The sequence below is a fragment of the Carcharodon carcharias genome, chromosome 6 (assembly GCF_017639515.1).
Source record: "Carcharodon carcharias isolate sCarCar2 chromosome 6, sCarCar2.pri, whole genome shotgun sequence".
Lineage (NCBI taxonomy): Eukaryota > Metazoa > Chordata > Chondrichthyes > Lamniformes > Lamnidae > Carcharodon > Carcharodon carcharias.
In genome coordinates, this window is record NC_054472.1 from 163,636,181 (window position 1) to 163,655,437 (window position 19,257).

The window sequence follows — 19,257 nt, forward strand, 5'->3', positions numbered from 1 at the left end:
TGTGGGGGAGAGAGTGAGCGAGTGAGTGTCGGGGGAGAGTGAGTGAGTGTGGGGGAGAGAGTGAGTGACTGAGTGTGGGAGAGTGAGAGAGTGAGTGTGGGGAGAGAGTGAGTGTGTGGGAGAGAGTGAGTGAGTGTGGGGGAGAGAGTGAGTGAGTGTGGGGGGGAGAGTGAGTGAGTGTGGGGGAGGCAGAGTGAGTGAGTGTGTGGGAGAGAGAGTTAGTGAGTATGGGAGAGTGAGTGAGTGTGGGAGAGTGAGAGAGTGTGTGGGGGAGAGAGTGAGTGAGTGAGTATGGGAGAGTGAGGGAATGAATGTGGGGGAGGGAGTGAGTGAGTGTGGGGGGAGAGAGAGTGAGTGAGTATGGGAGAGTGAGGGAGTGAGTGTGGGAGAGTGAGTGAGTGTGGGAGGGTGAGTGAGTGTGGGGGAGAGAGTGAGTGAGTGTGGGTGGGAGAGAGAGAGTGAGCAGGTGTGGGAGAAACAGGAAGTGAGTAAGTGAACATGCGTGGGTGCGCGCGCCTTTTCATTCGCAGCCTCAGGAATCTCATTCACCCTCACACCCACTCACATGGTGGCTGAGGCTGAGTGAGTGATAATCAAGAGATTGGGAGTGAGGCAGACAAACAGACTCTGTCCCTCTCACACTCTAATGGTGATTCTTATTAACTAATCTTTTTTAATTATCAATTTATTGCTTTGACATTGCTTTATTTTTGCTCAGCAAGTTGGTTCTTTTTATACCTCAACTTAATTTTGAAATTCACATTTAACATTGTCCCAAACCTTACCTTTCTGAAATTTACTCATCGGCGCCTTGAGTGAGAAAACAGGAATGTGACCACCCCCCCCCCCCCCGCCCCCACACCCCACCCCACCCCAATGAAAAGGTTGGACAAGCCTGATTTAAATGGAGAGATTGCAGAATTCTGCAGTACAGAGGATCTGAGTATCCTGGATAACGAATCACAAAAAGTTGGTATAAGGTACAATTACTGATTAGGAACTCAAACAGAATATTATTGTTTATTGCAAGGGGAAATCAAGTATCAAAGTGTGGAAGTTTTGCTACAGTTGTACAGCATGTTGGTGAGACCACATCTAGAGCACTGTGTACAGTTTTGGTGTCCTTACTTAAGAAGGGATATAATTGCATTAGAAACAGTTCAGACGAGGTTCACTCAACCAATTCCTTGGGATGAAGCAGTTATCTTGTGAGGAAAGGTTGGGCCTGTATACATTGGAGTTTAGAAGAATGAGAGGTGATGCTACTGAGACATATAAGATCCTGAGGGGATTTGATTGGATGGATGCTGAGAGGGTGTTTTCCTATGGGAGAGACTAGAACTAGTGAACACAGTTTATAAATTAAAGAGTCTCCCACTTAAGAGAGAGATGAGGATATTTTTTTTCTCAGAGGGCCATTAGTCTGTGCAATTCTCTTCCTCAGTAACCAATGAAGGCAGCATCATTGAATATTTTTAAGTTTGCATTAGATAGATTCTTGATTAACAAGAGTCAAGGCTATAGGGGTAGACAGGAAAGTCGAGTTGAGGCTGCAAACAGATCAACTGTGATCAAATGCTGGAGCAGACCCAAAGGGCTGAATGGCCCTACTCCTGCACCTAATTTGTATGTTTGTATTTATGTTTGTCTGTATGTTCATATGTAAATATTTATAGCTTTTTTGAAAGTTACATATTCAATCATGTACAAACAGCTTCCTTTGTAACATTGAAATTTAGAGCCAATTTAGAAGATACTTCCTATTTAAAGCTAATGTCTGAGTTTGTAAGGGAGATGGATTTCTGCACAGATCACAATCTTTCAAATATGCTAAATATATGATTGTACCTACTTGCGTGAATTTAGCTTCACACTCCGTTATACTCAATCTATCCAGACAGTTGGATGAGGATGTCATATACATTCATCATTTCAACAAGTTTACTTCAAAATTCAACAGAACAGTGATTGAACTGTATAAAGCCCTCATCGTAGGCTATTCTGCAAATTTCTCCCGTTATTTTTATATATCAAATTTTACATTTTAAAGTGTAATCATCCACAGCTGGTCTGCTAATAATCTTCCCAACAATTCAGTTCAATTGTGAAACACTCATGAGATTCATCTGTTTTTAAATGGTCTTAACTACAAGATTGCTTCTATTAATGTGATCATTAATAAGACACCATCATTTTTGCTGCATTTTTCCCTTCTCTCTGTGGCCATCCTCTAGCCTTAATTGACAGAAGCAAAACCCAATCTCTGACAATGTTACTTTAAATGCGGGTCACTAAGGAGTTCATAAAAGCAGCTTTGAATGATTCTTTCTCCAATCTGTGTTCCCTACCTGGAAAGTGATTTTTTTTAAATGAATAGATATGGAGCAAATTTCTCTTGCACATCAGATGAGGTTTTTAAATACATTTTTCAACTTGACAGGTTTATCAGAAACTAAGCATCTTGAAGTGAGCGAAGGAAGCTTCAGTGCATAAAGGGTGATTAGGTTAGGCAGTAAGATCAAAGTGTGATAGTATTCACAGTTCTGCAAAAGCTGGGAAGTGTTGCAAGAACCTCATAGAAAGTCATATTTTTCCTGATGACTTTTCTCAGCCAATTTTCTCCCCTTGCTACCTCCTTTCCTCTTCTCACAGCATTGATTCCTTGTTACGGATAGTTCCACAAACATTTTCCACCCTCCGGTAGATTGGCAAGTGGCAACAGTTCATGCTTGAGCCTTATTGTTAAGCATCATGAGGCTATTTTACTGAGGCTGCTTGATTCTTTCCACATCCACATCCAACATTGATCAGGCATATTTCAAAGAGGGATGACCAGATATTTGTTGATTAACCCTCTTTGACCCTATAATTATCCCAGCCAAGATCAGGTAGCTCCGCACGCAGATCTCAAACTGTCCCCCTTTATATGAATCAGCTTCTAAATGGATAAACTCATTAACCAATTAAAAAGTTAAACTTTTATATAAATATTGTGAAAGAAATAACAAGAAAAGGAAATAAACAATTCTAAAAGGTGCAGTCCAGGATAATGCCATTATTTAATGCTGCAAAAAATTTACACCCAATTAAACATAATTCTTTATGACAGGTTATTAGCAGGAATATTGATGGTATGTCTCCTGTTTAATGCAACAATATTAAGCATATTTGAAATACCACAGAAATCAGACAGTAGTATAACACACATTACAATTGTTACACATATCGTTTAACCTTTAGGCCATAAGAAAAGTAAGATGCAAACAGTAATGTTTAGAAGAATGAGTGAAATATGGGGTGAGATTAAGAGTGGAGGAAAGGGAGTGAGTTATGATTGTGAAGAACAAATGAGAAACAGGGTGACAAATCCCAACACAAAGAAAGGAAATGTTAGAATGAGGACAGTTCCATCCCTTGAGGTCAGATCTGGACAGTGGTCAGCCCTGACAAACCAAGCCAGAACAGAGATTGCAGCCTACTGGAACAACCTTACAAATGACCAATTAGAAGATTTGAGGAAGGCTAACATAAGGTCAGCTAGAACTATTCTCTCAGTTATTTTTGGGGATTTCTTGTATGAGTTCTGAGGCAGCCTATTTGAAGATGGTCATTTTTCTAGGAACTTATTCTGGGTCAGCTGTAGGCCTGTTTCATAAGAGTAGCTTAGAAACAGCGACTTAAGACAGGAGGTGGTGCTGGGTTTTGTATTTAAGATACAGTGTCATACTGTATTGAGTTGAATTGGGAGATTGGGTTGGGAGAACAGCTTGTGTTGGGTTTGACCGTCTGTGCTATGCATTGGTGAGAAAACAGGAGAGGAAAATTGAGTTTTGGTTTTGTCACAGGCGATACAAGGAGGATGTGTGAAAAGTGCGCAAGTAGAAAGCAAAGGTCGGAAAGGAGAATAGAGGGAGAATCTCGGAGAACAGCTAAATCAAGAGGCCAAACTGTACAGTGTTCATTTTCCTATAAAAGAATTGAAACTTACTATTACAAGGCTGCTTATTGCATAATCTTCCTTCTTCTGAAATTCCTTCACAAACAAACCCTTCCTCTAACTGGGAATGGCAGGTCCTGCTTCGGGTCTGCAATCCAGCCCCACACGACTTGGTACAGTCACCCCAAGACGACCAGGCATTCCAGCCACCTAGTCAAGAACCAGAGCAGTATGAGATACAGGACTTTTTTTTTTGTAATTTCCCGGCGCTTCTAAGCTACATTTGCTAACTACAATCAAGCCTATAAGAACAAATGAATGCATCATGCAATGAGCTTTACCCTTGGGGCCAATGAAGTATTCTGCTTCTTGGCCCCTTCCCTCTCTCCTTTCCTCTGCTCATTAGCCTACAGCCAGTGGTATTCCTGTCAAAGAGGAGGACCTGCTGACTATGGTCAAGGCACAAACAGAAAAGGATGTATTTGTAGCACTTTGGAGGTGTATCAGTTTTCTGTGCTTGCAATCAGACTCTGGCATCAATACAGAGAGATTTCATGCTGCTGTCCCAAATTTTTCAACCATCCTTTGAGAGAAGTTAATCTCAGTTGTTGATGGAAATAGTTGAGCTCAACTGATGATACCTGAAAGATATTCTAATGTCATTTTTGACTGGACCACAGGTTGGTGGAGAGGGGAAAACCATAAAATAAGTAATGAAAAGACTGAAAAAAAAACTGAACAAGAAAATTAAATATGGAAATGCAAAAAGTAAATCTTTATGGTGTAATATAAAGGCATATAATGATTTTTTTTGTGTACTGCCTTTGCAAACAAAAAGATATGTAAAGAGAAAGATGGCTGGATCAAAGCACAAGATGAGCCATTGTTTCCTCAGCCAATTGTCAACTTGTCGAGACAGTGCACAGCCGCATTCATTATTGCCTGCATCATGCATATTTAATAAGGAAAAGGTCTGATTGGTTGACAACTGTGTAAACACAAACAATAAATGAACAATGTTGGCCTGTTTCATCACCTTGCATTGGTTTGTGTTCCAGTGGTGCTTAAAACCAAGAAAATCCATAGAAAGCTATACAGTGAATTGCAGGGAGATTACTGAAAGAGGAGAAAGTGTAGAGTGACATTAAACTGCAAAAAAACAATTGGGGTTGTGCAGTCTGCCTCTAAGAAGTCAGATTCTCTTTCAGGAACTCACTGCTGGCAGATCAAGTTTGAAAATAAAATGTCTTCAGTGATAAGTATTTTTTGAATCTCATTTCAGTCAAATTCTAGATTGTAGAAGCACCAATAAATAATGCAATTTAGGTGAAGGCATCTGCATCTCGGTTGTTAAAAAAGTTATTACCTCCAGAAAGAGAGCAGGAGGAAAAGAAGCAAACAAAGGGATGACAGGAGGCTGGAAGCCCAAGCTGAGAGAAAGAGGTATCAGAGAACAAAGAGTAAAGTGCATTCAAGAGAGTAGAGGAAAGGCTGGAAAAAGAGCTGTGACAGAAAGAAGGATGGGTGGAGGAACACATCTTTGTCACAAATAACAGAGAGTTGGACAAGTGAAGGAGAGAGAGCAAGCAAAAAGGTCAGTTAATAGATAGATTAAGAGTGCAAAAGAATCAGAGGCCCAAGTGGTATAAGTATTCAACAGCCATAAGGGAGGGTGCAAGATATAGCAAACTTCAACAGTGCTAAAAGAAACAGCAAAGCATGGAATCAATTGATATTTTTCTTATTATTCATTCACAGGATGTAGGCACTGCTGGCAAGACCAGCATTTATTGCCCATCCCAAATTGCCCCCAAAGGTGGTGGTGGGACACCTTATTCAATAGAACTGAATGGTTTGATAGGCCATTTCAAAGGCACTTAATAATTACAAGTAGGCTACGCCAGCAGATTTCCTTCTCAAGAGAACATCAACGAATCTGATGGTCTTTTACAACAATGCAGTAGTTTCATGTTCACCATTACTAATACTAGTTTTTTTATTCCAGGTTTATTTAAATAATATTCCCCATCTGCCATTGTGGAATTTGAACTCGTGTCCCCAGAATAATCATCCAGGCCTCTGGATTACTAGGTCAGTAGCATAACTACTAATCTACCGTAACTACTAATCTACTGTAACTACTAAACTGCTATATTCTGATTAGTAAATTAATGAGGCGCTAGCAAAGAGTATGACATCAAGATCAGCAAAGGAAAAGGCAAGCAAAGTACAGAAATATCAAGACTGGTCAGGGAAATCAAGACTGTGGCTAAGATCGATGTAAGAAAGGAGGAAAGCAGGCATAGAGAAATATTGCAATTGGTAAGACACACATGTGGAAAGGACAGAGATTAAGAACAGTAATTCAGATAAAGATAGATAAGAGAAAAACAATTGAAAAGCACCTTCTTCTTTTAGAGTTCTAATGATTATATTACATATGCAACCAAATATTTTAAAGTTAGATTCACAAAATTAAACCAGATCCTTAAAGCACACCTGTGTTTGTTACTTATCCACGTGGTTTCTGACTCATTATTAAAATATTGTTCCACAAATTAGATGCAATGTCATTTTTCACTAATTTAGACAAAAAAACAGTTCTTGGGCACATGAAGTTATAAATTAGAAATAAATGTTGCAAACACACGTGAAGGTAGATACCAAGGTATCAGTACAATGGTCACAGCTCTAAAAGTGATCAATAACCCATAAACCATTAGAAATAAAATATATTGGAAGCAGCACAAATTTAGCTTTGATTTTCAGAAGATAGTCACATAAACCTAGAACAATAAATTGACAATTCGATTAATGCCAACAATGGGCTGAAAGCTATACATTTGCCTCACTGTAATTCTGCCTCACAGCAAATTTGACACGCAGTAAGTATATCATAAAAGTGTGGTTTTCATTATTACAGAGTGTACTTAATTAATGTTCAGGATATTTTAAAATTCAAGTTTAAGACAGAGCGAGGGCAAAATCACACTTTGATGAAAGTGTAAAATGGGCAGTAGAGAATTGGCAGCCCATTTATTCCCCCCACTGAATTCCACAGAAAAGATCATGGGCATGATTTACTCTGACCGGTTTCCACATTTTGGCTGGAGATCAATTTCACCCTCAGCGCATCTTTTACCAAGTCTAAGACTAAACAGGAGGCAAGAAAAGGAGTTTCCTTGGGTAACAATGAAATCTCATTGACAATCTTACTAAGCATTAATAATTATTAATCTCATCATCATGAGACAGAGAAGTACATTGAAAATAAATGCAGTTATTAAATATCAATATTGAACTGTCTTATTTATTTTATCCAGATACCCTGTTCAAGAACCATTCTCTCCAGTCTAAGACTAGATAACAAACAAACTCAAGGTAGAAAATAATAACACACTGGCACTATTCCAGCTTTTACTGAATCATGTGCAAAACTGTAACTGATCACTGACATTATGGGGAACAAGTTTAACCTAACCCACCTGGCAGGAAACTGGTGAATGAGGTCAATTGTCTGTTTCACACCTGGCATGAATTTACTACCTATTAGTTTGATTCCATCAATTTCCTACTGGGCGGGATTGGGTAAAATAGGTTAAAATTGCCCCCTAAGATTCCGCCATCTGTTTGCATTTGCTTGAATCTCTCTCAAACCTGATTAAGGTTGCTGTAATCTTGCTGGACGAAAAATGCAATGCTCTACTGGCTCAACTGATTAGGTAGAACCAGGGGATCATCTTTGTGTCACCATCCTCTTCAGCATGGGTAACTGAAGAGTTGTACACCCAATCCAATTTTCGGGCAGCCAAAGTTCCTGCTAAACCATCAATAATAAATGCCAACACAGGTCAGTTGATATTGTTATGACCGCTGGCATCATTTTTAGTTCTGTCCATTTTGTGACTACCAGACGCTTCTCCTACGCAAAAAAATGTGGATGACAGAGGTTCGGAAGTGGCCCTTTTGAGTGGACATGAAAGTCATCCTTAGCTACATTGAGGGAAGACTGGAGGCAGATTTGGCACTCAGTTCACTCCCGTTGCTTGTGTGCTTTGAACCTGAAAGGCTTCCAATCTTTCAACTCCTTGTAGTTGCAGGCTCTGATAAACTTGCCCTGCCATTGCCTTCCAGTACTGAAGCTTTTACCTCTTCCCTTCAAGGTGGTCCTGCAGGCCTATCAAAATCAATTGCTCACCGTAGTTCTCAGCCCCAGCTCAGTGAGCTGCCTAAAAGGAGTTTTGGCAGTTCAGCAAATTCTCTCAAATGAGGTGCAGCCATGAAAATTGTTTGACCAGGACCCTACATCCTCTTAGTCTACCTCATCAGGTACCAACCAATTCAGGCTATATACAAAAAGTTGTACTTCAGAAGTCCCCAGATTGGATCCAGGTCAAAATTGAGTTAGTGCAACTTGGCTGGGGTGATGGTGGAGAATTTTAAAATTTGTATCCGTGTCCCTGGGCTCATGAAACAAAAAATTAACAAGATATCCCTGACCCTATCTTTACAGTGAGCCCTGCTAGAAAGCGTGGATGCATGGATTTTGGCAATGGTGGGTCTGTACCTGGCTGTGGGATCTATATTGTAAAATAGTCTGCTAATCCTCAACGTCGAAACTCACACAGGAAGAGTGATACTTCAAGTCAGATACTAGAGCAGAAAGGCAATTTGTGGTATTGTACAGCAGCTTGACTTGATGCCCACAGGAGAGGAGGGGGAATAATGAAGAACACAACAAATGCTGGCTATTGGAAAGGGACAGACAAGTTAACGATTTGGTACTAAAAGGTTCTGATGGCAGGCCATACACAAAATGTTAATGTTTCTTTCTCTCAGTTAAACATTGAGTGATTTGCTGCGCATTTCCAGCATTAACAGGATTTGTTTAAAATGTTCCAAGATTTCAATTATTTTTTTCCTTCCTTTTAAACACTGGTGTGCCTGAGCTGTTGCTTAGAGACAGTAAAAAGATGACTTGACATCAGAAAGAGGCAACAGTGCCAGCTAATCAGGGGATTATGTAATTCACACTATCAGCAAAGCCACAGACTGGACTTTATTTCTCACATCATTTTTGGATATTTTGCTAAATTTTGAATTCTTTACACATACAAATCACATTTTAATATATCACTGTGCAAGCAAATTAATGCAAATAACTGCTCTCCAATGAAAGCACCGGGGGACATTTTCAGTCACAATGTATGGATCAGGAGAGATATTTGGTCTAACATGGACCTGAGTGGAAATGCAAGCTGCAAAATTAGTGCAACCAAGCAAGATAGTTTGATTGGGATGACAAGAAAGGCAGGTAACGAGCTGGAAAGATCTCAATGTTGCCGATAATCTAAAACCACTGAATGCGTTAACAACAATTTTGTGCTCACCTAATAGGTTGTGAGCACCCCCTGCTGTCTGGACTAGACCTTACATTAATCAAGAAGTGATGAATTGCAATTGTCTGCAATTCTGCAGCCCATAAACATTCCTTCTAACCATGGATTTCTTGGATGGTAATTTGATTTGGAATGAATCTGCCTGTGCCCTAAGGAATTGAAATTCCTCTTTTAGCCTCCTTTAAAAATAGGAGACTGGAATTAATTGTGTAGAATCTACAGTGCCAAAACAAGCCATTCAGTGCAACTGGTCTATTACGGTGTTTATAATCCATGCGAGCCTTCTCCTATTCATGTCCATCCAACCTTATCAACATTCTTTTCTCCCTTGTGTTTAGTTTTTATTCTTTCATGGGACATGGCTGCTGATGGCAAGGCCAGCATTTATTGCGTATCCCGAATGTTGCCGAGAAGGTGGTGGTAAGTCACCTTCTGAACTGCTGCAGTCCATGTGGTGTACATACAACTAGAATGATGTTAAGGAGGGAGTTTCAGGAATTTGAAGCAGAGACAGCGAAGGAACGGCGATATGCTTCCAAGTCAGGGTGGCGTGTGAATTAGAGGGGAATGTGCAACTGCATGTGTTACCATGTGCCCACTGCCCTTGTCTTTCTAAAAGTTCACAGGTTTGGAAGGTGATATTGAAGGAAATTTGGTGAGTAGATGCAGGGCATCTTATAGATGGTACACATTGCAGCCATGGTGCACCTGTAGTGGAGGGAGTGATTGTTATAAGGTGGTAGATGGACCTCCAATCAAGCAGGCTGCTTTTTCCTGAATGGTGTCGAACATTGTTGGAGCTGCAGGCATCAAGACAAGTAAAGCGTATTCCATCACGTTACCGACTTGTGCCTGGAAGATGGTCAGGCTTTGGGAGGTCAGAAGGTGAGATACCTGCTGCAGAATTCTCAACCTTTGACTTGCTCTTTTGGCTACAGTATTTATGTGGCTGGTCCAGTTAGGAGCTGCGATTAGAATTGGGATACTGTACAATCATCAATGTATATCCCCATTTCTGACCTTATGATGGAAGGAATATCATTGATGAAGCAGCTGAAGATGGCTGGGCCTAGGACACAACCCTAAGAAACTTCTGCAGTGATGCCTTGGGGCTAAGAGGATTAACTTTCAATGACCATAACTATCTTTCTTTTTGCTAGTTCTGACTCCAGACACTGGAGATCTTCCCCTCCAAATCCTATTGATTTCAGTTTTGCACAGGCTCCTTGATGCCACACTTGTTCAAATGCTGCTTTGATGTCAAAGGCAGTCACTCTCACCTCACCTCTGAAATTCAGTTCTTTGTTCCATATTTGACCAAAGCTGTTATTAATTCTGGAGCTGAGTGGTCTTTGTTATTAGGAATCCTGTACCTGTCTGTTTGTAGCTTCTCATGATGTTGAACCACTCATTCTGAGCCTTTTGCTTTCTGCACTAACACTTGCAACTTTCACACCTTGCATACAGCATTAAAAGCTGGGCATTGTCTGGGTGGATGTATGAGACCACATTGCCTACATCTTGTACTAGACTTGCTTACATTGGATATTGTGCCAATGGTGATTGAATTACGCATTGTCTGTAGATTCTGTCTACTCAATAGTATGCCTTTGCACTTGTGTCCACCTTGTAGTAGTGCATCCACGGTGTAACCTTTGTTTTGGTCCAGAAGGTCTCTTTGGAACACTTCCTTTGGGGTAGATGTTATCGTGAGCTTAATTATTCAGTCAGTTAGATCTGCTGTGAAATCACAGTCATGCCCCTTAGCTCTGGATCTACTTATAAATTGAACAGTGGTCTTTGTCAGTCGCTGCCTAAAGAGCATGAATTCCAGGTGAAATTGAGCTTCACTCTTAATTGATCTTTAAGTGTTGCCCATACCTTATTTTGAATTTTAAGATGGTCCTCGGACAAACCTGTCATGTTCAGCCTGGCAAGGCTTCTATTGCCTGTAGCAATTTTAATTTCAATGGCTTACCCAGTTCAGAAATACTGAGTTCCAGAAAATGCAGCTTTATGTGTTTTAAGTAAATTCAGAAAGGATATCCATTCCTCTCCAATTTAGTGTTTGAAATTTTGTGGTCATCATTTAGATTTTTGCAGGATTTTTAGTGCTATCTGGAGCATTTGACATCTATGCAAGTTTCTCCCAGCACGTCTAGTGTTAATTTAACTTTAAGATGCAGTACTTTAGTGGTTACTGCCTCAGCTGGTCTTAGGTTACAACTTCACTGCCATGGTGGATCTGTCTTATTTTTCACGGCCTAAATTTTTCCCGTGTCGGGCTGGCTCGGCGGGAACGTACAGGGGTGGTTGCGGAGCTGACTGCCGCCCACAATCGGCTCCATATCGCCATTTTACTTGGGCGGGCCAGTTAAGGCCCACCAGCATAATACGTGAGCAGCAGCTACCTGTGCGGGTGAGGGGAAGAGGGAGAGTCAGCGCCAGCACTCTTTCACGCATGCACGCAAAAGAGCGCTTCAAAGTCCCTCAGGCAGCTCCTTGCCTCAGGGAGACTGAAACGCTTTTGAGATAAATAAATAAACAGAATAAAAATTTAATTAAACATGTCCCCTTATGTGACTGTGTCACATGAGCCAGGACATCGTTTTATATTTCAGAAACATTTTTTATTCAATTTGTTAAAGCTTTAGGAAACCTCATCCCTCTCGTGGATGTGATTTCCTAAAAAAGTAAGGGCCGCTTGGCCTTTTTGCCAGCCCGCCAACCATTAGGTTGGACGGGCAGCGTAAGTTTGACATTAATTACTTCCTTAATGGCCTTAATAGGCCTTGTAATTACTGGCGGGCGCACAGCCAACTCTGGCACGTGCCTGCCAAACGAAACATTGCGAGACAGTGGGATGACGTTGGGACGCACGCCCAGCATCATCGCACGTCATTTTACATGCCAGCCCCTGCACGCTGAATAAAAAGTCCTGGCCCATGGGCTTACTTAAGATCTTCCCACAAAGCAGTGATTTAGTTTGAAAATAGCTGCAGAGCTTCAAAGACAAAAGCAAAAAGTGAAAAAAAACACTTTTTATAGTCCTCTATTATGAACTGTTACTGAACAGACTCTTATTCCCAGCCTAGTCTGCAGGTACTTAGTTTCTGCAGATGCCCTATAGGGACAGTAAAGAAGTGTCCTGCCTGTGGAGTTCTGCTTAAAGTGAGACCACCTAGAATCTGCTGTTTAACTTCTGTTCCTGCTTAAACTTCACAGCAAGTAGATTTGAACTTTGTAAGCTCTCCCAGATTTAAACAATCTTTCCAGGACTCGATACCTGCTGGCTGTAGCAAGGTGCAACCACAGAACAGTGGTACAGTGTCTGTAAGATTTCTACAGGGCTGCAGAATCACTTACACATAGTGAGTTTTGACAGTTGTTTGATTTTCACACCAATTCCTTCCTCCAGCTGAATATGGAAGGGTTGAGGCTTGTTTTCTGCTCAGTCAAAAATCTTCAAAATAATGCTTCCACTGCTACCACCATGCTACATTTTGCTTCTTTCATGTAAATGTACCAATCGTACACAAGGATTGGTTAAACAATAATGTGTGTTCTTTAGTTGAAAACAAGACTAAATACAGATAGAATTAACTGGGAGATTAAGTATGGTACATCTGATTTCTACCACTGCTGCTTGCAGGCTAATTACAAGTCATGGGACTAACACATCACAGCCTGTCAAGGTAGGTGTACAATAGTTTAAGTTGCGCCCCTTAAGGGTGCATGCACAACACATCATAACACCTTTGACACTGACCCATTGAAGGAGATATCAGAACATATGGCCAAAAACTAGCTCAAACATATAGGTTTTAATGATGCTTCTTCAAACCTAAGAGAGAGGTAGATAGGTCATGAGGGAGCTCCAGAGTCTATGACCAAAGTAGCTGAAAGCACAGACACCAATGGGGGATTGTTTAAAATCAGGGATATGCAAAAGATCTGAATTGGAGCAGCACAGATATCTTGAAGGCTTGTAAGACTGGAGGAGGCTATTTAGACAGAGAGGAGTTTGACCATGAAGGAATTTGAAAACAAGGATGGGAATTTTAAAAGGGAGGCAATGCTTAACCAAAAATCAGTGAAGGCCAGCAAGCACAAGGTTGCAAGGTGAATGAGATTTAGAGCAAGTTAAGATACAGGCAACAGTGTTGGGATAAGTAGCCTTATGGAGGCTAGAACATGGGAGATCTGCTAGGAATGCTTTGGAATAATTAGGTCTAGAAGTAACAAAAGCTGGAGGGTTTTGGTAGCAGATGAGCTAAGGCTGGTTCAGAATCAAGTACCATTAAGGAGGTGGAAGTAGGCAATATTGGCAATGGTGTAGATATGTGGTCAGATACTCACCTTGAGAGTTAAACACAAGTTTCCAAACAATCTTGCTCAGCTTATGGCAGTTGCCAACGATGGAAATGGACAGGAAACAGAGTTTGTGGCAGGGACCAAAGACAATGGCTTCACAATATTTAGTTGGAGGAAATTTCTGCTTATCCAATATTGCATGCTTGACAAGCACATTGTGATGAATCAGAGACATTAAAGGTGTCCAAGGAAGCAGTGATGAGACAGAGATAAGTGTCATCAGCACACATGTGGAACATGGTGTGTTTCCAGATATCACAAGAGGTAGCATGTTGATAAAAAATAGATGGGGTTAAAGATAGAGCCTAGGGGACCCCAGAGATTACAGTGCGAGAGTGGAAGGTGAAGCCATTGCAGGTGATTTTTCTGGCTCAGGGAGATTGGTTATATGGATAAGAATAGAAATAAACTGGGACTGGGTCCATTCAGCTGATTGACAGAGAAATGGCGTTGGAGAAGGATGGTGTGGTGAACCATGTCAAATGCTGGAGAAAAGACGAGAAGGATGAGGGGGTGCAGTTTATCATGGCCACAGTCACAAAGGATGTCACTTGGGCTATTTCCTACTGTGACCTAGACAAAAGTTGATTCGAGGGATTCAAACATGGAATTGTTGGAAAGATAGGTATGGATATGGCAAGTGACAACATGGAGAGGAAAGGGAGGTTGGAACTGTTGCATGTGTTTGCAGGTACAGAGAGGTCAAAAATAGGTTTTTAGAGGAAAGGTGTGATGGCAACAGATTTGAAGAGCAGTGGCTGAGGTAGGGGGGAAGTATCCAAAGAGAGGGAACTGTTAACATATTAGCTAACATTGTAACATTGGATTCAGGAAGGGTAATTGAGTGGACAACAATTTGGTCTGATAGAATAGATGATGCAGGAGATGGGTTTCATGTACAAGGTGAGATTGGAGGGAGCATTATGGGAGATGGAATGGAACCTAGGGAAAGGCATGAGTTCAGGACTTGGGGAGTTAGAAAAACGTTTGGGCTGACGGAAGAGAGGGAAGTGGCATAGACAGCCTAATGGATTCACTTGTTCTTTGTGACAAGAATGTCCATGATCCAAAAATGTCAGGGGTGAGAGTGGCTTAAGATGGTCTGCAGGGAAGAAAAGACAGGGATTATCCCTGGATGATCTTTGAATGGTGAGCAGTTTTAACGATGGTAAGCATAACCTGATGATGCTTCATTTTCTTTCCATCCATTCAACACCTACCCATCACAGTCTAGTCTATCTCAGAAATTCTTGGCGTACACAACTCTAAGAGTGAGCCCCATGTCCCACCACACTGTTGCTGCACCACAATGTCACTGCTGTGAAAGGAGTTATATGTAAAAGGGGCTTGTTTCAAGGCACAATACTTAAATCTTTGTGTTCCTCAACCGTCTCTTTAAAGATCACTTTATATAGCTTTTCCTAAACCCCCAACTAACTGAACCTTTACTAATTCAGACAGGAAATGAAGGAGCTGGGCTGTGGAATTCACAAAGACAGTCATACCTGCTAGAAAGTGCACATGCGTGCATTCCAGATTACAATGGTTGCAAGCTGCGATGTCAGAGCAGTTCCAATGTTAGCCAGAAAGCTGACCTAGAGCTGCTGAATCTCAGTGATCTATTAACATTCAACTGTTAGTCAAGCTTTTCCCTTCTATTGTTCATAACAGCATGCTTCAACTAAGCACAAGACTGTTGACGGAGGAGTATATGGAACAGAATGTATTGATATCCAGCATAGGTGTTTGATCTATACTGTACACAGAATGGATTTCAGTTTCTAGTTCCATATTTTGAGCCCTCCTAAGGACTTTTGAAATGCATGCTCCTTCATATGTCTCATATTGTCTATATCAAAAGTACATTATAAGAACTCATGATATACCTGTTCCTGAAATCTTTGAAACAATATTTACATAAACAATATTGGCTGTTTACTTCAAAGATACATCTCTTGAACAAGACTTCCTGACATAACTGTTCTGAATCCTTTGTGGAGTAGTTTATCTTTCCAAACCATGACACTACATAAATTCTTCTAACTATGCTTATTGTCCCAGCCACCAAAGATACACCTTGTAGATTCATGGTTGACATCATTACTGTCACTTATTGCCTTGCGCAAGCATTACTCATTTATAACACCCAGATATTTGGAGCAGAAGATAAGCCAAGCTTTCTTCACATGGCACTTCACAGGTGTATATGGTTAATATGCTCCTAGACACAAGGAAGTGTTATTATAAATCTCTAACTCTCTTCGGATGTCCAACATACAACCCTCCAAGATATAATTCAGGTCACAAGCTGCAAACTTGTATTTCCAGCATGAGATGGGGTTCCTGTGAATAGCCAAGCCTGGAGCTGCCTTCAGGTTTGGCTGAAGTCGCACATCCCACTTTTTGGCCAAGACAAACAAGGAATATCTGGTGATTTTGTAATGTGGCTTATATCCCAGCACAATCTGATGTATCAGCAACATAAATCAACCATCCATTTACCTCAGTCACAATCTCTCTCTCCCTCTCTTTCAAAATTCTTTCTTAACATGAGATCTGTTGAAGAAACATGTCCTGGTGGGTTTAAATACAAATTACATAAAGATAAAGATCCTGTTGAGCTGAACAAAGCGGGCTCCTCACAATGTTCCCCTACACATCCCTCCTTTTTCAAAGCCATTTCAATAGACTGGAAGCTTTGAACCAAGCAATACTTTGCTGCCTGATAACATGCATTGCAGCCAAATGATGAAGTATATATAAAATCTTCATAAAAACTCAAAATGTAAAAGCTCAGTTTGATTTTATTTTCAATAAACAAAGCTATCACCAATGTTTTTTTAACATAGTTTACTAAGTATGAATTGAAATAAATGGAAATAATTCAAAGCTTTATTTGAATTAGTATTTTATTGAACTGCATGTTTTTCAATGGCATACCTTGTGTAAAAATTGCAAAATGAATCCTTTCCTGTTTGATCATTTCTTGTTCAGAATTTCAATGAAACATGAAGATTAAAAGAAATATGTACTATTATAACCTATAACATTTTAACTTGACAAAGGAAGATCTCCTTTCTTGCTCTGACTGGAAATTAAAACAATTTCATTCTTTGCCACCTCCTATCACATGTTGTTAAAATATAGGGTGGGATTTAATGCCCTGTCTTTGGCGGGTTGGGCATTTAATTGGGCAGGAGGGTGGTAGGTGTGGACTCCACCACCTTCCCGCCTCTGCCCAAATTAAATCGATTGCGGGAAGGCCCATGGACAACCTTCCTGCTGCATTGCCAACTGAAGTCCTTAAGTGGGCAATTAATGTCTACTTAAGATCATCGCTGTGTCACCCAGTGGCAGACAGGGGACTCGCCACATGGGAGTCTTGAATAGTAAACCTTGTCAGGATTGCTTGCAGGCTTCTGGGGGAGGGGAGTCCCTTGTTCAAAGGCACTCAGTGCCAGATCCTGGGACTTGGAATCAGGAAGTGCAGGGGACCCCTCTGATTGCAGCATCTCTTGGCTGTGGGGAGTGGGACTTCCAATACTGGAGTCCTTGATTCCAGGAAAGGCTCGCTGCTGCGCAGTTAAGTACCATATTGGCACCCCATCCACCATCTTAAACATTCACACCCTTCAGCACCGGTACACAGAGGCAGCAGTGTGTACCAAAAGCAAGAGATATTCAGAAATTCATGAAGCCTCCTCTGACAGCACCTTCTGAGCTGGCAACCTCTACCACCTAGAAAGACAAAGGCAGCCGATTCATAGGAACACCACCTCCTGCAAGTGCCCATCCAAGCCACAAACCATCCTGACTTGGAAATATATCGACGTTCCTTCACGGTCGCTGGGCCAAAAATATGAAACCCCTTTCCTAAAAGCATTTTGGGTGTACCTATATCAGATGGATTTGCAGCGGTTCAAGAAAGTGGTTTGCCACCACCTTCTCAATGACAATTCAGGATGGGCAACAAATGCTGACCAGGTTAGCAATGCTCACACCTGCAAAAGAATTTAAAAATACTCTGTCCCAACCTCACGTGATTTTAAACACCTCTATCAAATCTCTTCTCCATCTTCTCTAAGGAAAACAGCTCAAACATTTCTAATCCATTTATATAACTGAAGTCCCTCATCCATGGAACCATTCTCATAAATATTTTCTGCACTCTCTCTAATGCCTTCACATCCTTCCTTGTGGTGTCCAGAACTGCATACAAAACTCCATTTGAAGCTGAACCAGTCTTTTATGGAGATTCACCATAACTTCCTTGCTTGTGTACTCTGTGCCTTTATTTATAAAGCCCAGGATGCTGCATGCCTTCTTAACCACTTTCTCAACCTACCTTGTCACCTTCAATGATTTATGCACATATAGCTCCAGATCACTCTGCTCCTGTGCCCCCTTTAAAATTGTATCCTTTATTTTATTTTACCTCTCCTCATTCTTCCTACCAAAATGTATCACTTCACACTTCCCTGCATTAAATTTCATCTGCCTTATGTCAGTCCATTTCACCAGCATGTCTTTGTCCTCTTGAAGTCTATCACTATCCTCCACTTTCAAGTTTTGAGTCAAGAAAAGCACTACTCCCAATACCAATCCCTGGGAGATGCTAGTATATTCCTGTGGTGTTGAGCTTCTTGACTGTTGTTGGAACTTCACTCATCTAGGCAAGCAGCAAACATTCTAATACACTCCTGACTTGTGTCTTGTAGATGATGGACAGGCTTTGGGAAGCAAGGAGGTGAGTTACTTGCTGCAGAATTCCCAGCCTTTGATCTGCTCTTGCAGAGCTACGGTATTGATATTGTTGGTCCGGTTGGGTTTCTGGTCAATTATAACTCCCAGTATGTTGATGGTAGCTCTCAGGGAGTAGATAGGGAGAAACAGTTTCCATTGGCAGATGGGTTGTGAACCAGGGGACATAGATTTAACATGAATAGCAAAAGAAACAGAGGTGCCAACATTTTTTACATAGTGAGTACTCAGGATTTGGAATGAAATGCCTGAGATGTGGTGGAAGCAAATTCAATTGTGGCTTTCCAAAGGGAATTGGATAATTATCTTAAAAGAAAAAAAAATACATGGCTATGGGGAAAAGGCAGCCAAATTAGACTAGCCATGTAACTTGGCACTGACACAATAGGCCGAATGTCCTCCTGTGCTGACCATTCTATCATTATACCACATCCTCCAAGTCACACACTATCATGACTTGAACATATCTGGATGTTCCTTTTTGTTACTGGGAAAAAATAATCATAGCAAGCTGCTTAACACCACTGTGGGATTACCTTCAACACATGGACTGCATTCAGCCATTATACCAGATTACCATGCTCTGCAGGCATTTTCCATGTTCAAGGAGTAGTAGTTGAATAAATTTGAAATTTGAAATAAAGGAGGACAACTCAAAACTGATATCCTTTACATACAATAAGCTCCAGTTGCTGAAACCTTATTCAGTGATGACAGTCATTTTGAGTGAAAATATAATCTATAAACACCCAAATAACACATGTGGTGTTGTTTAGGACTCTATAT